This window comes from Choristoneura fumiferana, chromosome 20 (genome assembly GCF_025370935.1).
Source record: "Choristoneura fumiferana chromosome 20, NRCan_CFum_1, whole genome shotgun sequence".
NCBI classification, from domain to species: domain Eukaryota; kingdom Metazoa; phylum Arthropoda; class Insecta; order Lepidoptera; family Tortricidae; genus Choristoneura; species Choristoneura fumiferana.
The window spans coordinates 3,110,704-3,136,059 of NC_133491.1; the positions used below are offsets into that span (position 1 = coordinate 3,110,704).

Sequence of the window (25,356 nt, forward strand, 5' to 3'; positions counted from 1 at the left end):
TGTGCTGCTTACTTTTTAGGGTTCCGGATCCAAAATGGCAAAACTGGAACCCTTATAGTTTCGTCAAGTCCGTTTGTCTGTTTGTCTGTCCGTCCCTCCGTATGTCACAGGCATTTTACTCGAAAACTACAAGATGTATATCAAAGAAATTTGGAGTACAGATGTCTTGTCAAATTCGCTATTTAGTTTTGTAGTTAAATTACAAAAATAAATATTTATAGGGGGGCACTCCATACACGTAACAGAAATTGAAAAAAAAAAATGATTTTAACTCGCATCACGTTTGGCACATAGTTCGATAACTCTTTTGAAAAGATAGTAAGGGATAGTAAGGGGGGGGTAGGATAGGATAGTAAGGTTGTGTTAAACTTTTTGATTAAGTGAAGATTTCCGGAAATAATCGCTCCCAAAGTAGCAAAAATTGTGCCCCCCCCCCTCTATCTTGTAAACCGTTTGTCCAAAAATATGCAAAAATATGGAAAGGTAACGCTTAATAAATACTTTCAACGAAAATTGTTTTCAACATGATCGGATATACCGTTTTTGAGTTATTGCCGGAAAACTGCGCTTCTCAACAAAAGGACGTAAGTGCCGTGAAGATACGCTCTTTTTCTGGTAATAGATTTTAAGACTGTAGTAAGTGTTTTAATTGTGTTATAACGCACATAATATTATATTAAATATAATGACCCGGATAACTCACACGTTAGCTCGACATGTTTCGGGCTAATCCGTAGCCCTTCGTGCCCTTAGTGCGCGTGTTGCAGCAGCCGCTGAGTCGCGTTGCTCCGAAGACGAAGGGCTACGGATTAGCCCGAAACATGTCGAGCTAAACTCGATTTAAGACGTGAGTTATCCGGGTCATTATATTTAATATGAGTGAGTCTCACGGTAGTTTCATGCACATAATATTACTTGATTTTTTTCGTAATGGCTACGGAACCCTATCTTGGGCGTGTCCGACGCGCTCTTAGCCGGTTTAATGTTACAGTGTTATTTATATAAGAGTCATTGCATTGTATTGTCACTCTTCACTCGTCACTTATAGGGTAGACTCTACCCGGTAGAGTCATTTTTGTTTGGTCTACAAAAAAAATTGACGCTCTGCCACTTCGAAATACCGATCAAATCTAAATCTGTTCTGCAGTTTTTACGTGAAAGACATACTGATGAAAGTGATGAACTTTCGCGTTAATTATATTAATAGGACTAGCTTCTTCCCGTAGCTTATTTGCCCCGAGAAAACAAACAAACCGGACAAGTGCGAGGCGAACTCGCGCACGAAGGGTTCCGTACCATTATCTATACAACACCATCCCAGCCTATATACGTCCCACTGCTGGGCACAGGCCTCCTCTCAGAACAAGAGGGCTTGGGCCATAGTTCCCACGCGGGCCCAGTTGGGAACTTCGCACGCACCATTGAATCGCTTCGCAGGTTTGTGCAGGTTCCCTCACGATGTTTTCCTTCACCGCAAAGCCCGTGGTAAATTTCAAATGTAATTCCGCACATGAATTTTGAAAAACTCAGAGGTGCGACCCGGGGTTCGAATCAACGACCCTCTGCTTGAGAGGCGATAGGTCAAACCACTAGGCCACCAAGGCATTAGACCTTAAATATATATTTTATTTTAATATAATTATTTATTTTTAAAAAGATTACAATTATATATTCTGTGAATATTTCAAGCGTCTACTTGTTGCCGTAATTAATAACGATAACGAGCAAAAAATGGCAAAAAAATCACGTTTGTTGTATGGGAGCCCCCTTAAATATTTATTTTATTATATTTTTAGTATTTTTTGTTATAGCGGCTATTACGGCTCAAGAGATAGAGCCCTGTGACAGAAGGACGGACAGACAGACAGCGGAGTCTCAGTAATAGGGTTCCGTTGACACCCTTTGGGCACCGAACCCTAAAAAGAGCTTGTTTCTTGTATTTTATTGTTAACTCTTTAATGGATAAATGTGATGCCGTTTCTGTTTCTTTTGTTCGAATAGACGGAGACGGCACCACATTTATCCGTCAAATAAAATTAATCAAGGATGTGAAACAACCCCTTAATATTATAAATGCGAAAGTTTGTCTTTTTGTTTGTTTGTTACTTCATCACGCCTAAAACGCTGAACCGATTTAGATGAAATTCGGATTACATATAGTTTGAGTCCCGGGGAAGGACATGGTTCCATACATAGTTCCCGCGGGATAGCGATCGGTTATAACGGAGTCGCGGGTAACGTCGTTGTACGTAAAACACTTGAATTGCACTTAACAAGAGAAAGAGGTGTAGGTAGGTACAGGTACATTTAGTCAGTAGTAGAAGTAGAGAGCGGTTACGGTAATCATCATCATCATCATCAGCTGGAAGACGTCCACTGCTGAACAAAGGCCTCCCCTTAGAACGCCACAATGAACGACAACTCGCCACCTGCATCCACCGGTTTCCCGCAACTCACGATGTCGTGCGGTTACGGTGCTCAATATAATCTACCCCACGGTAAAAAAAGGAATTCTTTGAATAATATTCATAGTCTCAGAAATATTGTTTAAATCCAAGTAATAATTTTCTTTAAGTAAGATAATAGTTTTAAGTTCCCAATCCGCACTGGGCCCGCGTGGGAACTACGGCCCAAGCCCTCTTGTTCTGAGAGGAGGCCTGTGCCCAGCAGTGGGACGTATATAGGCTGGGATGATGATGAAGATAATAGTTTTAATGCTAGAAAATATTTGTCTTCATCCAATACAATATGGCGCCAGCTATGTACGAAATATTATTGTCTTCAACAAGGGTATAATGTCTAAATCAAAGACATCCTTTTTTTCCGTGTACACACGACTTTATTGCCAAGGTTATATATGTACTCTGTGGCCAAGGTAATAAGAAAGTGTTAGATTAAAAGCACTACAACTGATCATCTATTTCTGCTGCTGACTGTACATCACCACAAACAACAACAAATAAAGGTGAATTAAAAATTTCGGTCGTTTTCTCTTTCCATTAGACACTACTGTCTCTCTTGTTTCTGATGTCCTTTCAATCGTTAAAAGGTTGACTGGAAGGGATCCCTTTAAGGGATATGTTCGCCTTTGTGCATCTTTTTCTCTTGTTAGCAGTTATTTTAATATATTTTATGTACAATAAAGAGATATACAATAAAGGTACAAAATAAAGGCGAATGTACCACTTACAAGGATCTCTTCCAGTTACCATTTGAACGATTGATCGGACATCAGAAAAGAGTAAGCACTACTTGTCCTGTGAGTATTAAAAAAAAAATTTTTAGTGCTCCCCTGTGAAACTCATGTGCAAAACAAAAATTACATTCGAAATGAGCTTTACGGTGAAGGAATATTGTGAGGAAACCTGCACAAATTTGTGAAGCAATCCAAAGGTGTTTGAGAAGTTTCCGATTCGCACTGGGCTCGCATGAGAACTTCGGAGCAAGACCTCTGATTCGGACAAGCCCTCTCATTCCGGGTGGAGGCTTGTGCCTGGCGGTGGGACGTATACAGGCTGGGATAAACCTGTAGGAATATGCCCTGCTATTTTTTTACTGATTGAGAATTAGGAAAGCAATATTACTTCTTTACTGACTGCATGACTCTTAAAATAAATTTGAAACCATTTTTAGGGTTCCGTAGCAAATGGCAAAAAACGGAACCCTTATGGATTCGTCGTGTCAGTCTGTCTGTCCGTCCGTATGTCACAGCTACTTTTTTCCGAAACTATAAGAACTATACTGTTGAAACTTGGTAAGTAGATGTATTCTGTGAACCGCATTAAGATTTTCACACAAAAATGGAAAAAATACAATACATTTTGGGGGTTTCCCATACTTAGAACTGAAAGCCAAAAAATTATTTTTCATCATACCCCTACGTGTGGGTTATCTATGGATAGGTCTTCAAAAATAATATTGAGGTTTCTAATATATTTTTTTTCTAAAATAGTTTGCGCGAGAGACACTACCAAAGTGGTAAAATGTGTGTCCCCCCCACCTGTAACTTCTAAAATAAAAGAATGATAAAACTAAAAATATATATGATATACATTAATTACCATGCAAACTTCCACCGAAAATTGGTTTGAACGAGATCTAGTTAGTAGTTTTTTTTTAATACGTCATAAATCGTAAAGTAAAGGAAACTTTTATATTATGTTACTTGCTGCTACGGAACCCTTAATAGGCGTGTCCGACTCGCACTTGGCCGCTTTCTTTTAATAGTCATACCAGTGTTTACTTGCGTAAAAATTGAGGGAGATATTTTGCTTACTTATGGTGACAGGGGACGGGTTATTTATTGATTAGCTTCTATAAAAAGTACCTGCACGAACTTTAACTCTGTTTATTGATAAACTAGCTTTTGCCCGCGGCTTCGCCCGCATGGAGTTCGGTTATCGCGCGCTGTTACCTCGGGAACTGTCCATTATTTCCGGGATGAAAAGTAGCCTATGTCACTCTCTGGGCCATAAACTATCTTTGTGCCATAAATCACGTCGATCCGTCGCTCCGTTGCGACGGAAAAGACGGACAAACATACAAACACACACTTTCGCATTTATAATATTAGTAAGTATAAGAGAGTGACCTATCTCGAAATCCTTATCATTTTGTAACAGTACGTTTTTTTTTGCGTATAAAATTTTTTTAAAGAACAAGTAAGAAAGTTAAGTTATCGTTTATACCTAATTTGAAAAGTTCTAACATAATAACTAGGTATCCTAGGGTCTCATTCAGCTAACTAAGTATATCTGTAAAATCTCTGTCTAGCGTCTCTTAAAAACGACTCTACCTCACTATCAAAAAGCGAAGAGTTAAATGGAAAAATTGACCTCTGAATTTCTTCCAGTTAATGAAGAGTTTAAAAAGTCTCTATCTAGCATCCCTTGTAAAGTCTACACCTTGCCTTGAAGCATTCTGTATATCGCTCGCTCTAGATAGCGCGCGGCGTGTCAGTATCGCGAGAGACCCCGCTAGGAACGGTCGCGGCCGCGTCACACCGCGCTCGAGCCGCGCACAACACGCAACCGATAAAAAAAGGTAGCAGGCAACACGTGACAACCAAAAAAAAGTATCATAGTGCAATCGTCAAAACTTCCCGCCATTTTTTAGGTTAGAATTTTGACGTGCTAACGTTTAGAGGCAATTGCTTCTCTGTTGCATAACGCTGCAGTTAGAGAAAAGTTGACGCGGTGAAAATTTTTTTTTCGTAAAGTTGGCACACGGTGGCACATTTGGGCCGATTTCAGTGCAATGACTTGTGCGCAGCCTGTTACGACACGCTCCAGACAAAAAGTTTGCCGGAAAAAAGTTTGACGGCCGGCTAATTATCGGCCAGTATTAAATTTTGCGACTAAGTCCTGTGGGAATGTTACAATCGATTCGCAATCGATTGTTGCACTATGATATTTTTGTGTAGCGGAAAGTGTTAAGTGTAGCCACGAGTGTCATTAATATTGTGAATATTTTCAGCTGGGTGGTCGCTGAGAAATGTTACTAGTATCCATTACGTTTCCTGTGAGATTTCGTTTTGCGCCAATACAGTGTTAGAGTTACTAACCACAAGTGAACCCGATCCCGGTGACAGTACGAAAGTATACCGTGTTGGGAAACAAGCGGTTTCGGAAAAACCAATGTGTGTGGACGGTTTCTAGTGTTCGGTTACTGATTACTGGACTATTGATACAGGTGAGTTCATTTTAAATTGATTATTATTTAAAAAAGTAACAAATTCCTCTCCAAAATTGTTTAATAAATATTATTAAACTAATAAATCGATTCTATCAGAACTGTAAGGTGACAGCCCTAATTTATATCCCCTGATATTTTAATCGAAATAATTTTCTGATCTTTATTTTTTTTAAGATACCTATGGCATGGCGCATGTCTAGGTGCTCATACATGATGAGTGAAACTCTTACGCACTAGATATTTTATACAGCTAAAAAGACGCGTAGGTTCATATGTAATTTCTTTTCTCGATTTCAATTAGAAATATAAGATGATTTTTTTTTTGGATAACTGGTAAAAAAAAAACTTGACAAGAACCTACTGATTTAATAATGAACTGTTTAAACTTAACATTTTAAGTAAATTATGATTGATTTTCACAAAAAAACCTGTAGGAATTCCTAACATCGTGAATCGTATTAATGTTGCATAAAAAACTCGTGCCAAATTTCACGTCTCTATTAACAGGTTAAATTAGATTTTTTTCACTTCTCATGCTCTTATCTTACTTTAGTATCAAAATAATATCAAAGTCAAAGTATCGGAACTAAAGCTCCTCACTAACCTCTTGGGATTAAAGTATTTTTTTTTAATGGAGGATTATCGCCATTTTCAGTGATTGTGTACCTATACATAATTTTTAGAGCGTGGAAATAACCTCAAAATTACAACTGTACAAAAATATTTAAAAACACGATTTAATTTCGTGTAACACAATTAATGATTATGAATATGAATCTATATTCAATTATAATCAGGATGAATTCATTTTATTATCCATACTAAAAATAGTTTTCAAGTTTGAATCTGTTGGCTAAATAGGTATGCAATGGATCTAAATAAAATTAAAGAAAAAAAAACGCGGTACATTTTTTTTGCTATTTTAATTTTGGACAGATTTCTATTAGTCGTATTGAGCGTCTTTAAAAAAAAGTATATTATAATTTTGAACAGAACGTCGTTTTTTTTCCCCTCTCATTCAAAGTGAAAAGAAAAGTTTAACGCGAGACTAAACCCTACTAAATATTTTATTTGCTACTAATAGACATTCGAATTCTCGTGTCATTATGGATTGTTTTAGCCCCTTGTTGAAAAATCTACTATTTTATGCAACTTTACATTTTTTTCCGTAATAAAAACCTTTTACAAAGTATTAGAAAACTTATAAAAAGAAGATGAATAAAATCGGTAGAGTCGTTTTCACACACACAAACATCACGCCTGTATTCCCAAATGGGGTAGGCAGTTTATATATAGCGTGATCAAGGGAAATAGCGATTTTATAGGGATATTTTGAGAGGTGTCCTGTGCCCACCAGTGGGAACTATATAAGCTGGGAAGAAGTAAACTAAACCTTGTGCAATTTCTAAGGCAAAGTACACACGAGGTTGGTTGTAAAATCAACAAGTCGATGTATTTATTTTACAAAAAAACTACCGCGTGCTCAAATTGGTTTTTCAATAATGAACTCTTAAACGCGAGCAGGTTTTTATCAAATCAACGGTTATGGCCATTTACTTTATGGCGGTCACGTACTTACATTTCTACTTTTCCTTAACATGAAGTTAAGATTTCGAAACATGTGCACACTTGGTGTTAATATCAAAACATTACTCTCGTTTTGCCAATGCTGCGGACGGATAAATAAATATATGTCTTAACTACAAATTCTATCATCTCGGATTGTATACGTCCCTCTGCAGAGCACAAACCTTATAGAATGAGAGGCCTTATACCGTAGTTCCCACGCAGGCCCAGTGCGGATTGGGAACTTCACACAGCCTATTAAATTTCTTCGCCAGTGCGTTCAAGTTTCCTCACGATGTTGTCCTTCGCTCTCATAATTTCGCAAATAAATTCCGAAAAACTGATGTTCGTGTTCGGGCTCGAACCCATGACCCTCTGCTTAGGATAGGAGGTTAAACCACTATGCTACCAAGACTTTGACATTTGTTCAAAGCTAATTCCACAATAAAAGTAATATTATCCATTGAATTCTGGGACTATGATAGAGTCTTATTTTTCAAGCGTTTCTCATGGCTTTTCTTTGCATTTTTTCATACATTTATTGATATTTGGGGCTAATTTCCCACAAACTGGTGACCTTTTGCACATTTTCTAGCGATTTCCGAAAAAATAAGGTAGCAACACTGATGTCGATATTTTTTTATCAGTTGATTACTTCTATCCATAGTACAAGCTTGCTTAGTTTGGGACTAGGTCAATTGGTGTCAAGTGTCCCATGATATTTATTTATTTTATTTATTTATTTATCATAACTTACCACCATTATAAATTACACAAAAGTTGCGTGTTTACGTGATACAAATAAAAACCAAAGATGAGGTTTCACTACAGACACAGTTGATTAAATAAGTTTGGAGGTGTTGAGTTGTCAAGGCTAAATGCAGGACGCAAAACATGCGTCGGATCAAGTCTTTTGATTACCAAATCAACGTGGTTTTTAAATTGAATTAAAGAAACAATCCCATGCTGATTCGAGACCTCTTTTGTGACCGACAAGGGCATATTTATTTACTCTAAACGAAAAGAGAGAGGTGTTAGTCTGACACCGATGCTGTCTCTGTTTGCCTGAGGCAACGTAGCTCTCAAAGGGATGCAATTTCGATGCACTTTTTTATGAGAAAGCGAGTTTCATTGCGGTGGTTCTTAGCAATGTTTCATATAAATCGGGTCAGCCATTTTTGAGATATTTTATGGATCCGGTTGTTGAATTGGGATTCCGGGATTTTACAAAATTCCCATGGGAATTCCCTAAGCATCGTGGATTTCATTTAGTTCTGCATATAAAGCAGAGTTTAGACTTGCACGATTTTTCTTGCAAGTCTAAACTCCGCTTAAACACCTGTGCAATCCTAGCGAATTAAAAGAAAGAAAATACATTTATTCACGACACAAGACACAACAATATTATTAAGTACGATATTATAGATAGTATGTGTCATTGCGGTTGTGATTACAGACATTAAATTTGGAACAGTTTGAGATTTCGTATTTTATTTTGTAAAAAGTACTCATACCTACGGCAGCTTTGCTCCCGTTAAAGAATATAAAATTGGCTAGTTTTTTTGAACTGGCCACACAACCCCTGGTTACGCCTGCACAGTTCATTTGTGCATGCATAACTGAACTTGTGTATGACATAACTCCTTGCCTGCGCAAGTAAAATTTGAAATTATACAAATTGATATTTTTTGGTTCTGCCTGCACAAATGCAGGCATAACCATCGGTTATCATAACCTAGAATGTGTGGCCGGCCTTAGATTCTACCACTGATTATTTCATTTTACACACGCATTTGAAGTAAAACGATTTAACATTCCTAACTATACATACTTAAGTTAAGTCAAAGATTAATTTATCGAAAGGCGTTCCACTTTCATTTTCATTACTGCTTTCATTTTCATTGTCCTTCACTTCCCCTTACGGATTACCGCTTGTAACTTGTGATACTAAAATTTGTCATAGACGTAGGTACGAGTATACATATGTAAAATTAGTTATCCAAAGCACTATTAGTAGAGCAGGCTAATTTCGCCTTCACAATTTTACCCTTCTACTCAAGCACCTAAATATGCCAATCTTGGCCATTAGAATCATCAGTCATCATGTTTTGCATTTGTGGTAGTTTTGTTCTAAAATGCGTCTGTACGAACGAAACAAATTTTTTATTGGTGTGCGTATTTATTTATTTATTGAATTAAACACATGCAAGCTTACAGTACGAAACCAAAACACTCACACATTAATTACAAAAACAACAAAAAAAAATGTACATTAGAAAAAATACATTAATTGAGGAAACAATGTCAATATAAATTACAAATACATAGACATATACATACATACATACATATATGTATACCTTACCTACTGCACATATGTACTTTATGTACCTACCTCGTTCCCCTTGAAAAATGCCTAAAAAAGAGAGGAGTGTGAGGGAACAGCTATTTGGGTCGTCAGATTCTGGCATTGGGACCGGAAGACGGGAATCCATTGGCTGTGGGTAGCACAGCATACAATCAGCCAGCGTAAAGAACCTTGATGGTGGCCTATGTCCAGCAGTGGACTTTTTCAGGATGTTGACGTCTAGACATGTCAAAGACAAATCTCAACGCAATGACCGGGTTAAAACCTTGTCACTTACAAATCAGTCATAGCTAACCTGAAAAAAATCAAATCCATCATTTTCTCCGACTTAAAACTAGATAAGGTTCGCAAAACCATACTTAAAGGTTATTGACCCCTTTGACGACAATGTATAGTGAGTGACGTCTGTGCTAGCATGATGCGTAATATCGTTTCGTTTTTCGACGTAGTTTTGGAGTTGTTAGTCACGTGGTGACGGAGTGAGGCGTGCTAGACATGTCGTGTCACGACCTATTGTGGTCCACGCCTACCGTTTTACGACGGTTGTCATTTTCCTCGAGTTTTATGTTTGAGATATTTATTAGCATTGGGTACTGTTAGAAATTTCGGCAGTATTCTACACACTGAAGATTTGTGTTCCTTCGTATGTCACCACGGAAGCCGGTCTCATATTTTTGTCGTACGATGTAAAAAGTTCCGCTTAAAACGGACGGTACTAGCCTGCCAAGTGGCAACCATCAAGGTGGTTGTATGAAATAATAATATTTTTTATTTTCCACCAACTTGGATCATTGAGTTAGTAATACAGTTGAAAAAACTTATGCTAGTGTTAGTTAAAACAAACAGAAGGACAACTACAAAACAAAACATCACTAACACAACATTTAGGTGTTGCGTCGCACGTGAAGTTGGCAACAGTGGTTCACGAACGAGCAATCTAGTCTGTCCGCTATTGATGGTTACTCGAAGTTCGGCAGTGGAACCTAGCTGCAGGCAACAATCCGAACAATTCATCTGAGCACCCCCAAACATATGCGATTCAACATGCAGAGAGATATACTTATCCCTCCACACTGCCAGTAGATTAAGCCGATCAGAGCACCCGGTTATCAACAATTCTAGCAGTTCAATGTTGGATGCGGTCAAATGGAAGAAGCTGATACTGAGGTGCTCCCAGAGATGAGAATTGTGGTAACAAAAGCGGCCTAACCTGAGCTTTAATAGACTGTAGGTCACGGGCTGGCTTGAAGTTAAATTTGAATGAAATTAAGTAGGTATGTAAGTAGATAATTGGATATATAGGCTATTTTTTGACCCCGGTATTCCCACGGGATTTGGATAAAATCCCAAAATTTCAACCGCTTGGTTTATTAAACTGAAATTTTCAATGCAAGTCATTTATTTCAGGCATAAATACCCGTAATTTGTTAGTTTTACGGTAAGTACATGGCACTTTCTTAAATTGGTTTACATGAATGAAATGTAATAAGATTAAGAATAAAATTAACTAATAATTATTAACAAAGTTAAATTAATAAACGAATATGTGAATATTCACATTAATAAATTACGAATAAAAACATTAAATGACAAACAATTAACAAACTACCTATCTAAAACTAAAACTAATCTAACTCACACACACAACTAGAGTGGAGCTGCATCCAACGTTCGAACATGGGTTGTTTAGTTTAGTGACATGAAATTTGACAGTTGACACTGATGTTTTTTATTCAACGTTACTGATGATAGTTGTGAATTCTAATTTTTCTATACCCACAATATGTCAATTCAAAACCCAGATTTAATGGGTAAGGTAAACGTGTGCTCGACACTGTCTCAGTCTTATGTCATTAGCATTAGCAATAGAGATGTCGACTATTGGGCATTAGAGTGTCGAACATTCGGACGTTTACCAAATCGCGAGCGACACCGCAGGTAAGCGCTATAATAATATATATATTTAGTTGAATGTATGTGAGTTGCACGAACTGTAGTGTTGCCGTGAGGTTTGCAGCAACAGCTGTTTGCTCAAGAGATTATCGTTCGAGAGATCATACGTGCGCTTTTGAGGTTATGTTGCCTTCTACATGAAAACTATGATGAGTGTAATAAATGTAACAATATTGAAAAATATATACAGGGTGATCAATCCAAATGGGTCAGTATGGAGAAGTCAGAAACTATAATAAGTATTGTAACTTTCAGCTTCGTGAAAAAGGGCACCGGTCGTCTACCTATATATTGTCGGGTATAGACGTTCGTCGATATATTGTGTTGTAATACCTACTCTTTATTTTACATAAACCATGTGAAACAGTTAACAAAAATAGAGGTGTGCGGTAAATTTATCGCTTAAAGGAATCTCTTCCAATTAACCTTTGAACGATTTCAAGGACATCAAAGACAAGAGTAGGTAGGCACTACACTTTTATAGATATGGAACGTGTAGACAAACTAGAATACGGGTTAATTAGTATAATTACCGAGATCTCTTGAAAATTCGTAATTTTGCTGCAGCCGCCAGGGTCAACTATGTGTATTTTTAGTTGCAGTGGATTCCGCACGAGGTCGCGAGATCATGCTCTATACTGATTGTCAAACGTTTGGTAAATAACTTCAAATGTTTACCGTGATTTTACAAGAAAAAGATAAAATATAAGTAATTGTCACAACCAGACATAGGAATTAAGATTGGTTTTTGGAATCTTTTTGTATTTTTTATTTCAATTCCAAATTTTTACTTTTACGGTCATCCCGTAAAACCGAAATTGAAAATACAAACTGAAATATAGATGCACAGAAAAAACAGAAAAATAAGACCATCACTGGGAATCGAACCCAGGTCCTCGGTAATCCGTACCGCGTGCTATACCGCTACACCACTGATGGTCAACAACCATCAGTCAACCATCAACCATCATTGTTGACCATCAGTGGTGTAGCGGTATAGCACGCGGTACGGATTACCGAGGACCTGGGTTCGATTCCCAGTGATGGTCTTATTTTTCTGTTTTTTCTGTGCATCTATATTTCAGTTTGTATTTTCAATTTCAGACATAGGAATCCAGGGGGCAATTTTTAGGACAGGTAGAGAGTACCTTTATCGACGAACTCAATTATAGATGCTTTTCTATATACTTGTTTTGTTTACAAAATATGTTTTTATATAAAGTGTAAAAATTAAACAAAACAATAACGCAATTCTATTCTTTTTTTACACAGTGCGGGGCGGGGGGCGATCACTAGTATAAGGAAAAAACATCGATAGTTCAGTTTATCGATATAGGAACTCTCTATCTGTCATAAAAATTTGCCCCCTGGATTCCTATGTATGGACGATCCACCCCTGAGTTAGGGACATACTTGTTGATACAAATTCTAGATTTATAGAAGTTAGGTTTCTGCTATGTTAAAGACTATTTTTACTATTTTAATTCTTGAAATTGGTAAGGTAAACTGTCCCAATAGTTGGCATCTTTAATATTATGTCATTAGCAATAGACATGACAGCAGGGTGTCGGCTATTGGGCATTAGCGTGTCGTGCAGTGGGACGTACTGAATTCTTATTTATTTTTATTAAAATTCTCTTGACATTAATTAATACTGGATTATTAACATAAATAGTTAACTTCGAAATATGTTTGTGATTGATTGGTTTATAAATATCTTACCTAGCTTTTGCCCGCGGCTTCGCCCGCGTGGAATTCGGTTATCGCGCGCTGTTCCCTCGGGAACTGTGCATTTTTCCGGGATAAAAAGTAGCCTATGTCACTCTCTGGCCCATAAACTATCTCTATGCCAAAAAACACGTCGATCCGTCGCTCCGTTTCGACGTGAAAGTTGGACAAACATACAAATACACACACTTTCGCATTTATAATATTAGTATGGATTTTATATTCTTATGTTCATTTTGCCTGCCAGTTAGTGAAATGTGTATTCTTCTTTTAACCAAGACCATATTTGTACAGTCAGCGTCATAAATAAGTGATCACTTTTGTACCTTGTCGAGTCGGTACACAATTTCGAATGGCTTTTCAAACAAGACGTTAAAATGTCAAGTTACAAAAGTGATCACTTATTTATGACGTTGGCTGTATCCCTTTTGAAGCAGAATAAGTTACTTTTCTGACTTTTGACATCTACACACTTCTGACCACCCCATTAACACATCCAACCGTGATGATACGGGTAATCTCTCAGCACGACTACCACGATATCGCACTGATTTGATTCACTGATAACAGTAGAAAGTATACAATGTACGATAGCGTATGATAAGTTATCTACGAGTTATCTACCGAAATGTAGCGGAAGTCTTGGATTCATTTAAGTATAAAAACTATGCGGTTACGAAATTCTTAGACAAAACTACGACTTCCGTTGTAATTAAGATTGGGTTTTGGAGTCTTTCGTATTTTTTATTTCAACTCGAAATTTGATATTTTTACGGTCATCCCGTAAAATCCAAACCCAGGTCCTCAGCATTCCGTGCTGCGTGCTATACCCCTACACCACCACTGGACAGGAATCTAGACACAAATTTCTCCTATGCACCACATATTTTAGCTTGCTTTTTTCTTATTTAGCCACTTAAGCAGCGAAACCCAGCGCTGGTCTCTTTTCCTGGGTTTTTCTGTGCATCCATGTTGCAGTTTGCATTTTCGATATGGACTTCCGTTGTTTTTACAAGCTATTATTTAACTTGTGATCTTTGTTACTTATGATACTGTAAGATATCTTCTGATCTTGATTGACAATTATGTAAGAGTTTTTCATCGGTTTTCCTTGTTAATTTATTTAACAGACTTAAAAATATATAAGCATGCATTACATTTAGTATTACTCGCCAAACTGTAACGTTTATTGACAAGAAGCGCTCATTCTTTTTTCACTTACTTAGTTTACTTAGTTTACTTACCCAACTAACTTAACCACCTCAGTCTAGATTATCGCAACCACTAAATGTTGACTGGTAGAGATCCCTTAAAGCGGTAAGTTCGCCTTGATCTCATCTCAAAGTTTGTCGGTTGTTTTATTCCTACATGTACACTGACGAGCAAAAGTACATATATAGGGTCGGTTACTAAAATCGCAATAGGTCCTAAACTATTAGAGATATTCTCTTGATTTAAAAAGTACATTTAGGGGCTGTTTCACCATCCATTGATTAGTGTTAACTGACGGCTAAATGTGGTGCCGTCTCCGTCTATTCGAACAAAAGAAACAGAGACAACATCACACCTAACCGCCAGTAAACGCTAATCAATGGATGGTGAAACAGCCCCTTGAGCTAATTTAACTACGCTTTAGTAAACTTTTTTTTTTTGAACTTGACTTAAATAATAAAACTCTCAGCGGGTTTTGTAGTTATCGTCATTTTTGTAACCAACCCTTTATTTTTGCTCGTCAGTGTATTTGTAAAAGGCGTGGTAGCTTAGTAATTTGACCTATAGCCTCTCAAGCAGAGAGTCGTCGGTTCGAACCCTGACCCCACACCACTGAGCTTTACAGAATTTATATGCGAAATTACATTTAGAATTCACCATTAGCTTTACGTGAAGGCAAACACTTCAGGAAACCTGCGAAGTAATTCAATGGTGTGTGTGTGTGTGAAGCTCATAATCCATACTGGCCCTATACTACGAAGTGCAAAACTCGAACTTCGTATGTTGCTATTCCGCTGACGTTTACGTCATTTAATACGCGAAGGAAAGGGACGGTGTGGGATTCGATTTGTTGCATTCGAACATGGCGGATGTAGACGATATCTAATTTTGGTATTTCTGCTTCTTTGGCTAGTTGAAGTATAAGCGGCGATTAACCTTTACCACAGCCTTAACAGTGAACAGTGATTACACAATTCTATATTGCCCTCATGTCTGACATTTTTTAATGAGCAAGTTGTATCCGCGTGGTTTCTCGAATTTTGCTATCAAGTTGCAAAAACTACAATCACCGTACAACGTGAAGTAGAAGAATATTTTATCTTTAATTTAATTGACATTGGCCCAAGCCTTAAGGCCGCCATTGAGGGGAACATATATAAGGGACGGTGTGATACGAACAGCAGTTATGGGTACTAAGCAACGGATAAATATAATTATATAGATGATACATACTTAAATACATATTAAACACCTTTGACTCGAGAACAAAAATTCGTATTTTTCATACAAATATCTGCCCCGAGACGGGAATCGAACCCGGGACCTCAAGCTTCGTAGTCAGGTTCTCGGTCGTCAAATAATATCCTCCAAGTTTTTAAAACATATTATTATGTTCACTTATTATAAAAAAAACACTTGCCTTTTAAGCAATAACAATATGTCAATACAACAAAAATATCGAATTATTTAACAATTGCTAATACCATTCAGCTACAATTGACCTCTGGGTCAATCAACCCCATCCTTCACAACAAATTATTTTTAAATAATGCGACTGAAACAGAAGATAATGCGGGTAGGTAGGTATTATAGTTTATTTACATCCCGAAGTATCGAAATGAATCGTATACAATGTGTGGCCCAGAACCGGGTATAATATTAAAAACAGAGGTTCTATAGGTCACCGGTAATTGGATCATCATGGTCACACTTAATTAAGATTAAAACTTAATTTTTTTTTTTTCTAACAAACTTAATCGTAAATTCAATGTACGTCATCCTAGAACCCAACTGACGTCGCCTGTCACACTACCAATATCAAACATTTTTCATCACACTTGCTCGTAAACAGTGTCAAAACATGAAGGCTACCTTGATTGCAACCCCCCAAATAAAACCCTCGACCTTAATGTGCTTGTCCTGAAACCCGTGGTCGGTAAATGAGTCATGGCCCGTACAAATTTTCTTTTCATGAAGCCCAAGGTCGGTAAATGAGTCCGTCGCCGTACTGATGGTGCTGCGCATGGTGCAGCAGCAGGACCACATGCACACGCGGCTCATGCACATGCTGAGGGAGGGGGAGGGGGAGGGCGGCGCTGCCAAGAGCGCAGCTTAAGTTATCGCTAATATTTGGAACAATTATATTTTTTCTTTTAGAAATATAAAATTATACTCGCAAATGTGATGAAAAACATTGTATGTCGCACGGGCGGTACTAGAATTACGAACATCGACTCATTAAAGCCCTTAGTCTTCGACTTCGGGCTTCTAATAGACTCTCGTTCGTAATTCCTTATTTACCGCCCTTAAGACACAATGTACTATTGCTTCACATTGCTTCTTCGAATAAACTTTAAAGCGTAAAAAAAACGAATAATTTTAAAGGTCGCTGAACTAATGTTGTTCAGTTTGACGAGTACGATCTATGTTTTAATTATTTGCCCGTGTTACAGGCAACACCACGTATAACATAATGTACTCATTAAGTCCTTAACTATATAGGTATTTGATACCTATATAGTTATATTTATTAAGGAAACGGATAGTAACAGCTAATTAATGTCAAATCTTATCTTAATCCCGACATGTATCGAGGCTATTGTGTATTAAGAATTACGATAGTGCAGTCGCTAGGAGATACAGAAGGGACCCAGTTCTGAGACTATCTTTAGTTTATATATTATGTACTCTGTGCTTTAATCAAGATTCCATTTAGGTTCTTTCGATGGGTAGGCTGGCAAAGGGCAAAAAAGCGAGCAGACGGGTCACAATGAGATTTTTGATGACTTTTGCTCTTGTAATCGCTTATTTTATCTCGTTCTCGCGGGAAGGTAGATACTTATTTTTTTTTAAATGGTATTAGCTATTTTTGATATACTTTTTGCGAGAAAAGGGTTAATGAATTTACTAGAATTTAGTTTATGTACAGTTTGTACAGTCACCAACACCAATATATGACATAACTATGCGTGCATAAATATCTGATACGTCTCTATTTCTAGAGCCGGTAGGACGTGTCAGATATTTGTGATCGCTTTGCTGTGGCACATATCAATGCAGGTGACTGTACTGCAACAAAATTTAATATTTACTTTCACTTTCCTCGTAAGAAGTGATCAAACATCATAATCCTTGATTCTCGGAAAGGTCGTCGCATCATACAAACAATTGATAACAGGTTAAGTAGTCCGGCTCGTGACTGTAGTAAGTTAAATTAATTTAATGAATGGTTATCTCTTGTGGTTGCGTTGATTAAATGAATATTTTAACTTTGATTTTATTTAGCCTACTATATTTTTAGTTGCTTCTCCGCTATCAACCGTTTCACCACAGCTCTGCACAGTTTCACACATAAAGTAGACTGCAAGAATATGGACTCATATAACCCTTCAAAATATGTACCACACTCTTATTCCGACGTAATAATATATAGTATATTGAGTGGTTCGAATAGATACATATTTTTGCACTTGACTGTACAACGCGTCTCTACTGACAAACAAACACTAAAATTCCGAGTAAAGTTCCTTCTCAGGAACGTTCTAATATGATAAAGTAATTCGATGAATATGAAAACCGGTCAAGTGCAAGTCGGAGTAGTCGGACTCGCGCACGAAGGGTTCCGTACCATTATCTATACAACATTAAACATTAGCAAAAAAAAAACGTCAAAAAATCGAGTTTGTTGTATGCGAGCCCCCTTAGATATATATATTTTAATAGCTTATAGGGCTGGCTTTTTCTTAGCACAAAGATTAAGCATTGCCATACAGCGTGGTAATGCTGCCAGCCTTCTGGGCACCTTACCACCTGGCAGTGATTTTGGGCAACTTTTTTATTTATAATTTTAGTTTGTACGTAGTTTTAGTTACCTTTATTTTGTTTTATATTATACAGGCATTGTCTGCTTATAAGGTGTCCCACTGCAGGGCAAAAGCCTCCCCTTTCTTATCCCACTCGTCTCTACTCTTGGCCAGCTCTTGCCAATCTGACTGGAAACGGTCCAGGTCGTCCCGCCATCTCCTCATAGGTCTGCCTCTGCTCCGGTGCCCGTCTCATGGAACCCAATCGGTGATTACTTTGGCCCAGCGATCCGGATGCAAGCGGCATATTTATTTTATTTTAATATAATTATTTATTTTTAAAGTGATTATACAACTAAAGTTTCTGTGAATATTTCAAGCGTTAACCTGGTGCCGTTATTAATATCAAGCAAAAAAACTGCAAAACAATCACGCTTGTTGTACGGTAACCCTCCTTAAATATTTATTTTATGCTGTTTTTAGTATTTTTTGTTATAGCGGCCACAGTAATTAAAATCTGTTGATAAGAGATAGTCCTGTGACAGACGGACGGACAGACAGACAGACAGCGGAGTCTCAGTAATGGGATTCCGTTGGCACCCTTTGGGTACGGAACCCTAAAAATATAATTTTCAAAATGAAGTTAATGTACAATACAATACAATACAAAGACTCTTTATTGTACACCAGACATAGTAAGCGATACAGAAAACAAATTATTAAAATTACAAGGTGAGCAATAGGCGGCCTTATCGCTTAAGAGCGATCTCTTCCAGGCAACCTTTGTATATCCCGATGTAGTTATTATATCGTAAATCAGTCATTTCTTCGCTAATACTGTGCTGCTGTGTGCTGTGGCGTTTGGTAAGAGGCTTTGTAAATAGCTTAACCTCCTGGGCCCTGACTTTTTTTAACAGATAGTGCCCGACTTAGACGTGGTTCACCAGTTTTTTTATTTGTGTCATTAAATATTTGAAAGTACTTAAAATTCTTTATTCAATGAACAATTTGTACTTTATAAAGTACATTTGGCCGTTATTCTTAGTGTTAATTGGTCCTTCATAACGAACGCGAGGGGCCCACGAGGTTTAATCAACACGTTCTATTCATCTTTGTGCAGATGCTAAAAACACTTTGTATTTATTGAAATACAGAACTTCTCTTTCTAAACTATCTTCCTCTTCCACAACTTTTATTAATAAAAGAGGAACAGTCCGAAATTTTATTCTTCCACGATGGTGAAGCCGCGAGCACAAGCTGGCAATCATATTTATTGCTCAAATTAAATTAAAAAATTCCATAATATACCATTCGTAAACTAGATACAAGAAACTTCACACCGCTAAAGCATTCAGTTATTTTAATAAACAAATATTTTAAAATCAATAACGCCGACGACTCAATTAACCTTAATTCAGTTCCGGTTAAGATGCCGCTCGAGATCAACTTTAACCCGTTCCCTTACGTCTTTACATTTTCTTAATTTTACTAAAACTATACAAGGTTTAAAAAAACCCAATGTTTCGGTAGATGATTCGGTTAGTATTTTGACCACTCCTGTAATATTTTTTTTAGGACTTTTTAAAGTCTTTATTCCCAGTGTGTATGTTTAATTTTTAATGGGTCTCACAAAAAAATAGAGTTACGGCTTGCTGCCTCAATATTACGGTGAGTTAGGATCCAATTTACACTATTCGTCGTAAAAATATAACTTTGAGTACTTGGTATCCGATGTACATATAAGTACATAAGGGTGTTCAGCTATACAAACTCAATAATCTGCTGAAAATTCAGGGGAGTCACTAAAAATGGCATACGAAAAAAATCTTAACAAATACTTTAACTTTCATGTCTCTGGTATAATGCCCATGGCATTGTGATATCTTAAAATAAATAAATAAAATAAATATCACGGGACAATTCACACCAATTGACCTAGTCCCAAAGTAAGCTCAGCAAAGCTTGTGTTATAGGTACTAAGCAACGGATAAATATAATTATATAGATATAGATACATACTTAAATATATATTAAACACACAAGACCCGAGAACAAACATTCGTATTTTTTATACAAACATCTGCCCCGACACGGGAATCGAACCCGGGACCTCAACCTTCGTAGTGAGCTTCTCTAACCACTAGGCCATCTGATCGTCGTCGTGGTGGTGGTGTCTTGTAAAACACTTGAGATAAAATTGTTAACTAGCTCCCAAATAATAAATCTTGCCAAAATAGGTCATTGCCATATCCGAATCAAGTTGCTCCAAAATAGGGGGGTTGCTGATGCTTTGGTCCAAAATAGGGACGTGACAGTTTTTACTCATCCGTAGTGGCGTGACGTTATGCATTCACATCTACAATCAATTGTCACGAAAATTTTATTGAATTGTGGCCTCAATACTAAACTATTGCATATTAAAATATTTAGTTTTTATACGACTATAATTTTCTACCCAAAAATTAAATTACAAGTTTAATTGATAGAATTTCACCGATCTATATGTGTTCCCTTTATTGCAAAATCAATTCTGGAAAGTTATGGGACAGAAAATTTGTGCACTTATCCGGTTCTGCCAGAATACCGTCGATTAGTGTTCCGGACGTTCACGTTTAGAGTGTATAAATTAAAAGCTAATGATTTATAATTTCATCTGAGTTTTTGACGTTAACGGGTCCATATCGGCTGGCATAATGTATATATTTGTCATATATTTTTTTCTTTAATCAATTAATTGTTCAGTTAAACAATAGCAAACCTAATCTAGTCTACAGAGTTCTACAAGAGGCACATTTAAAAATGTGAAAAGTTTTTTGACATACATTACATTATGACATTCAAAAATTATGCGACTAAATAAGCACCCGAAATTGATTCCCACATCCACCTGCTTCTGGAGGTGTGGTCATATCCCAACACTAAAACCAGATAATACCTATAGCAGTTTAGCGGCCAAAAACCCGTAGAATGCGTGCGCAAGATAACTTGTAGGAAAGTTACACAAATGACTGCCATAAACTTACTAAGGGCCCGGTTTATATTTAATTATTTAATCTTATAGTAAAATTGTAGTCACGCGTTCACTAATTACGATGCAGAACGAATTGTAAACAAAGGTATAGTACACTTTTATGATGTTATCTGACATTTTAATAACGGATCGTCGGTGTAAATATATGTATATAGAAAGAAAGAAAGAATAAATTTATTTACCAAAATTCGACACAACATACATATACACGTTCTACTTACTGTTCAGCATATATTGTAGGGCATTTCTATCTACCGTTGTACCCTGAGTTTATTTCTCCGATTTCAACCAAATTTGGGAGGTAGACTAGTCTATGATTCCGAGTTGGAAAAACAGGGTCTCCAGATGTGTCCCCAAATTATAAAGAAAAATATCGTAACAACGTCACGCTTATTTTAAGGATTAGACATGATTATCTATCTATACTTGGCAGCCAATTTTGGTTACCTGTTGTATTACTGTGCAATTTTTAGCCATCCTGTATTACTAGGTCGGTCTACCGTATTCTTTGTTCCGCTTAATGAACGACAACCGAAAGCCGGACACTATCAGTTGACCTGACAGGCCGAGGGGGACGCGAATACAGATTAAAGTGAGATGTATCTATCTATAGTCATCTGAAGTGTCAAGTGCCGCGCAAAACGCCTACACGTTCAAGGATCTTTTTTGCTCATCGTCACCAGTCTTACATAAGTTACCGTTAGACACCATGGGGGCTAATACGACATTCGAAAATCGAAGTTCATAACGTCCCTCTCACTCTCGTATTAAATAATATTAGCGTCAGCGGGACGGCAAGATACGAAGTTCGAATTTTGTACTTCGTATAGGCCTGGTGTCGCCTTAGAATCTCTAAGCTGCTGCTGCTGGCAGCATGTAACATTTTGGCTGCGCTTACACCATGGCGAGAAAACGAAACGGTCTGCAACCAGAAAGTTCAACAAGGATTGATTTATTTCATTGTCCTAGCCTGGCTCAGCACTGCAAATTGGTGGATTCTTACGGGCTTTGTGCAAATCTTGGTCACTTTCATCAGCTGGAAAACGTCCACTGTTGAACAAAGGCCTCCGCAGTTAACTCAACGCAACTCTCGTGATGTCCTGGTCTACCTAGTTCGAGGCCTGCCAACATTTCGTCTTTCAGCTCGCTGTCACCACTCGAAGACTTTTTCTCCCAATGGATATCTGTTCTTCGAGCGATGTGCCGCGCCCAATGTCACTTCAATTTGCATTTTCTTCGAGCTATGTAGATGACTTTAGTTCTTCAGCAAATTTCTGTGTTGCGGATTCTATCTTTCTTTCTAGTTTTGTGTGGTAACCCGGTGGGAATGGAGTTGTTTCTGCATCATACCATTGAGGCCTGGTTACCTTGTCTTCAAACGCTCTGCTTTCCAAGTAGAGGCCGTTAATATTAAGTGTATTCACAATACAAATTTGATCTTGATTATAAATCCCGTGCACATTAAGTTTCGTAAGTAAATTTCGGTGCACTTCGAATGTAAAATGGTGATATGAGAGTGAGATAAGCTCTGGTTTTGGTATAATTTTGAGTAACGCAGCTTTTGCTGATGGCCGTATTGTGCCCGCGGGATTTCGTCGTTTTCATTTTATTACTTTATTAATGTTAAATATATAAAAGGTTACGTTAAAGTTTCGTCATTGACCGCCTTAAACCATGTTTGGTAATTTCTTAAACCAACAAAGAGCGAAAGTTCAAAGTAAAGTAGGTACTTATGTTGTTGTGTTTCGAAGATAACGTTATTAGCTTTTATTTGAATTAATTTCACTTTTTTACGTGTTTGTCCAAAAGTTTTTCGTACGGGTTGACCTGTCTACAGTAGGTATGTATACAATGAGCAGTGAATCCGAAAATTTTCTCTTATTGTTTTCTTTAAAATGCTAAACGTCTCTTTACTAAATAAAAAATTATAGCTTTTGTAAAATTGATAAATTGACAATTCGCTGTATTACTGGAGGATATTAAAAAACGCAACCTTCCTCTTTACTTTCCCTTCAATCGGATTAAATCCCATTATTTAGGTAAAAGCTTTTGCCGTGTTAATTTGGGTCAAATCTTGGAAGTCGAAATTAACCTATTTGCAGTGGTCAAATTAACTTGAAACTTGGAATACATATGTAAGTTGAATAACAATCCAAGTACGTCAACAAGAAGTACAGCCAGCCAAAAGGCTTGTATTCAAAATACGTCAATTTATACGATGGACATCCATCGAAACAGTATTAAATTTCCTTACGAAGAAATGTGAATATGCGATACTTTAATTTGAATATCAAATGAGAGGTCAATGGCGGTGTTTGCTTAAATTAATCTAGTGAGAATTTTCATTATTAATGGAATCTGTGTGTTTGCTTATGTCATGTGGCTGTGCCATATGCGATCACTTTCACTGGACAGTACATTAGGAATGTAGGTACACGGTAACATAGGTAACACTAAGTAAATAAGTGTCGGTATCGGGATGAACGTGTGATAATTTACCTGAAAACGAGTTTCCTTGCTGATTACATTTTTAATCTCATTAGAACATTAGGCGTGTAGAAGCTATCCTTCCGATTAATTAAAAGTACCGTGAGTCACAGACAATAGTTCACGGTTGGTTTTCCACTCGAGCTCTCCTTGATAATGAACCACGGATTGGTTTAAAACATGTCGGACATACGGATATTAATTCACGAAAGACGAGCCATCTTATTTCAATAATTTGGTCTTGTCGATGTTTCCGCTGCATTCGTTGTTGCATTCTTCTATTCGTGATATACCTTTCAATTAGTTTTTTCTATATCATAACGTTGATTTTTATAGTTAATGATTATTTAACACGTGTAAGTATATCCTTGAAAGCCAATAATAGTAACCAACTAAACAAAGCTTAGATCAAAAGTCGTGACTTACGAAAAACTTTAGTGTTGTAATTTCTCAGCAAAAAGTTGTCTTTGTAACTTTACTACAAAGACTACTGGTGTTGTTAGTTCCATTCCAAATTGAATAGATCCGAGATTAGTTTATAAATAAAAAACTGCAAATGATCTTACTGTATTCTTATACAATTGTGAAACTTTTTTATAATTGACATTCGAAAGTATTAACTGAAATTAAAACACTTATCACGATTTAAATTGCACCCTGTACAGCAGGGCTACTACGAAACTCGAAGTTTGTATCGTACCGTCCCTCTCGCTCTCGTATTAAATAGTGTAAGTATCAGAGGGACCGCACGACACGAACTTCGAGTTTCGAGTATCGTAGTGGCCCTGCTGCTACCAGCTCTAATATTTGACATAACAATGCGTGCATAATTATCTCATACGACTCAATTTCTAGGGCCGATAGGACGTGTCAGATATTTGTGCACGCTCCGCTGTAGCAGATATTAATTTAATGTAGGTGACTGTGCGTACATAATCATCGAAAAGAAAGTGCACCTGCTATCAGAGGTTACATCTTTTCTGTTATCAAATGATGAACTCGTTACATGTACGCATTGTATGTGCACTTCCTGTGGCAGATTGTGACAACTAGGGCAAAATGATAATTATTTTTATCTTAGAAAGAAATGCCGTGTCGATAAGAGATAAACTTTCCATCAGCCGTCGTTTTTAACACAGACTTTAAAAATATGGGTACCATCAGCCAAATAAGTGATCTATCAATTTTTAAACAAGTTCCTATCAAATGAATATGTCGCTAAAGTCGAACTTTCAAGTTGACAGACACGTCTATTGGCATTATTGTTTTAAGACATGCAAAGGATTATCAACTTTAGGGCGGTAGACCACATATTTGGCAGGTAACCCTTGGAGCGTGAGTCCGAATCGCGCTGAATGTGATTGGTGTTATCAATGATCCCACTAATATTATAAATGCGAAAGTTTATAGCCTGTTTGTTTGTCACTCCATCACGTCACAACCGCTAAACCGATTTAGATGAAATTCGGTACGCAGACAGGAGTCCCGAGGACATAGGATAGTTTTTATCCCCG

The 25,356-nt window shown here is 37.2% G+C and overlaps 1 protein-coding gene across 1 annotated transcript in view; it reads left to right on the forward strand.

Annotated features, from left to right (window-relative positions):
* Nucleotides 1–4,967: 4,967 nt before the first annotated feature.
* The window catches only part of bnl (fibroblast growth factor branchless), a gene marked incomplete in the record, with an annotated part of 222,663 nt that continues 202,274 nt past the window's right edge, over nucleotides 4,968–25,356 (forward strand). Inside the window, 2 exon segments of the mRNA XM_074103358.1 lie at nucleotides 4,968–5,043; nucleotides 5,476–5,691.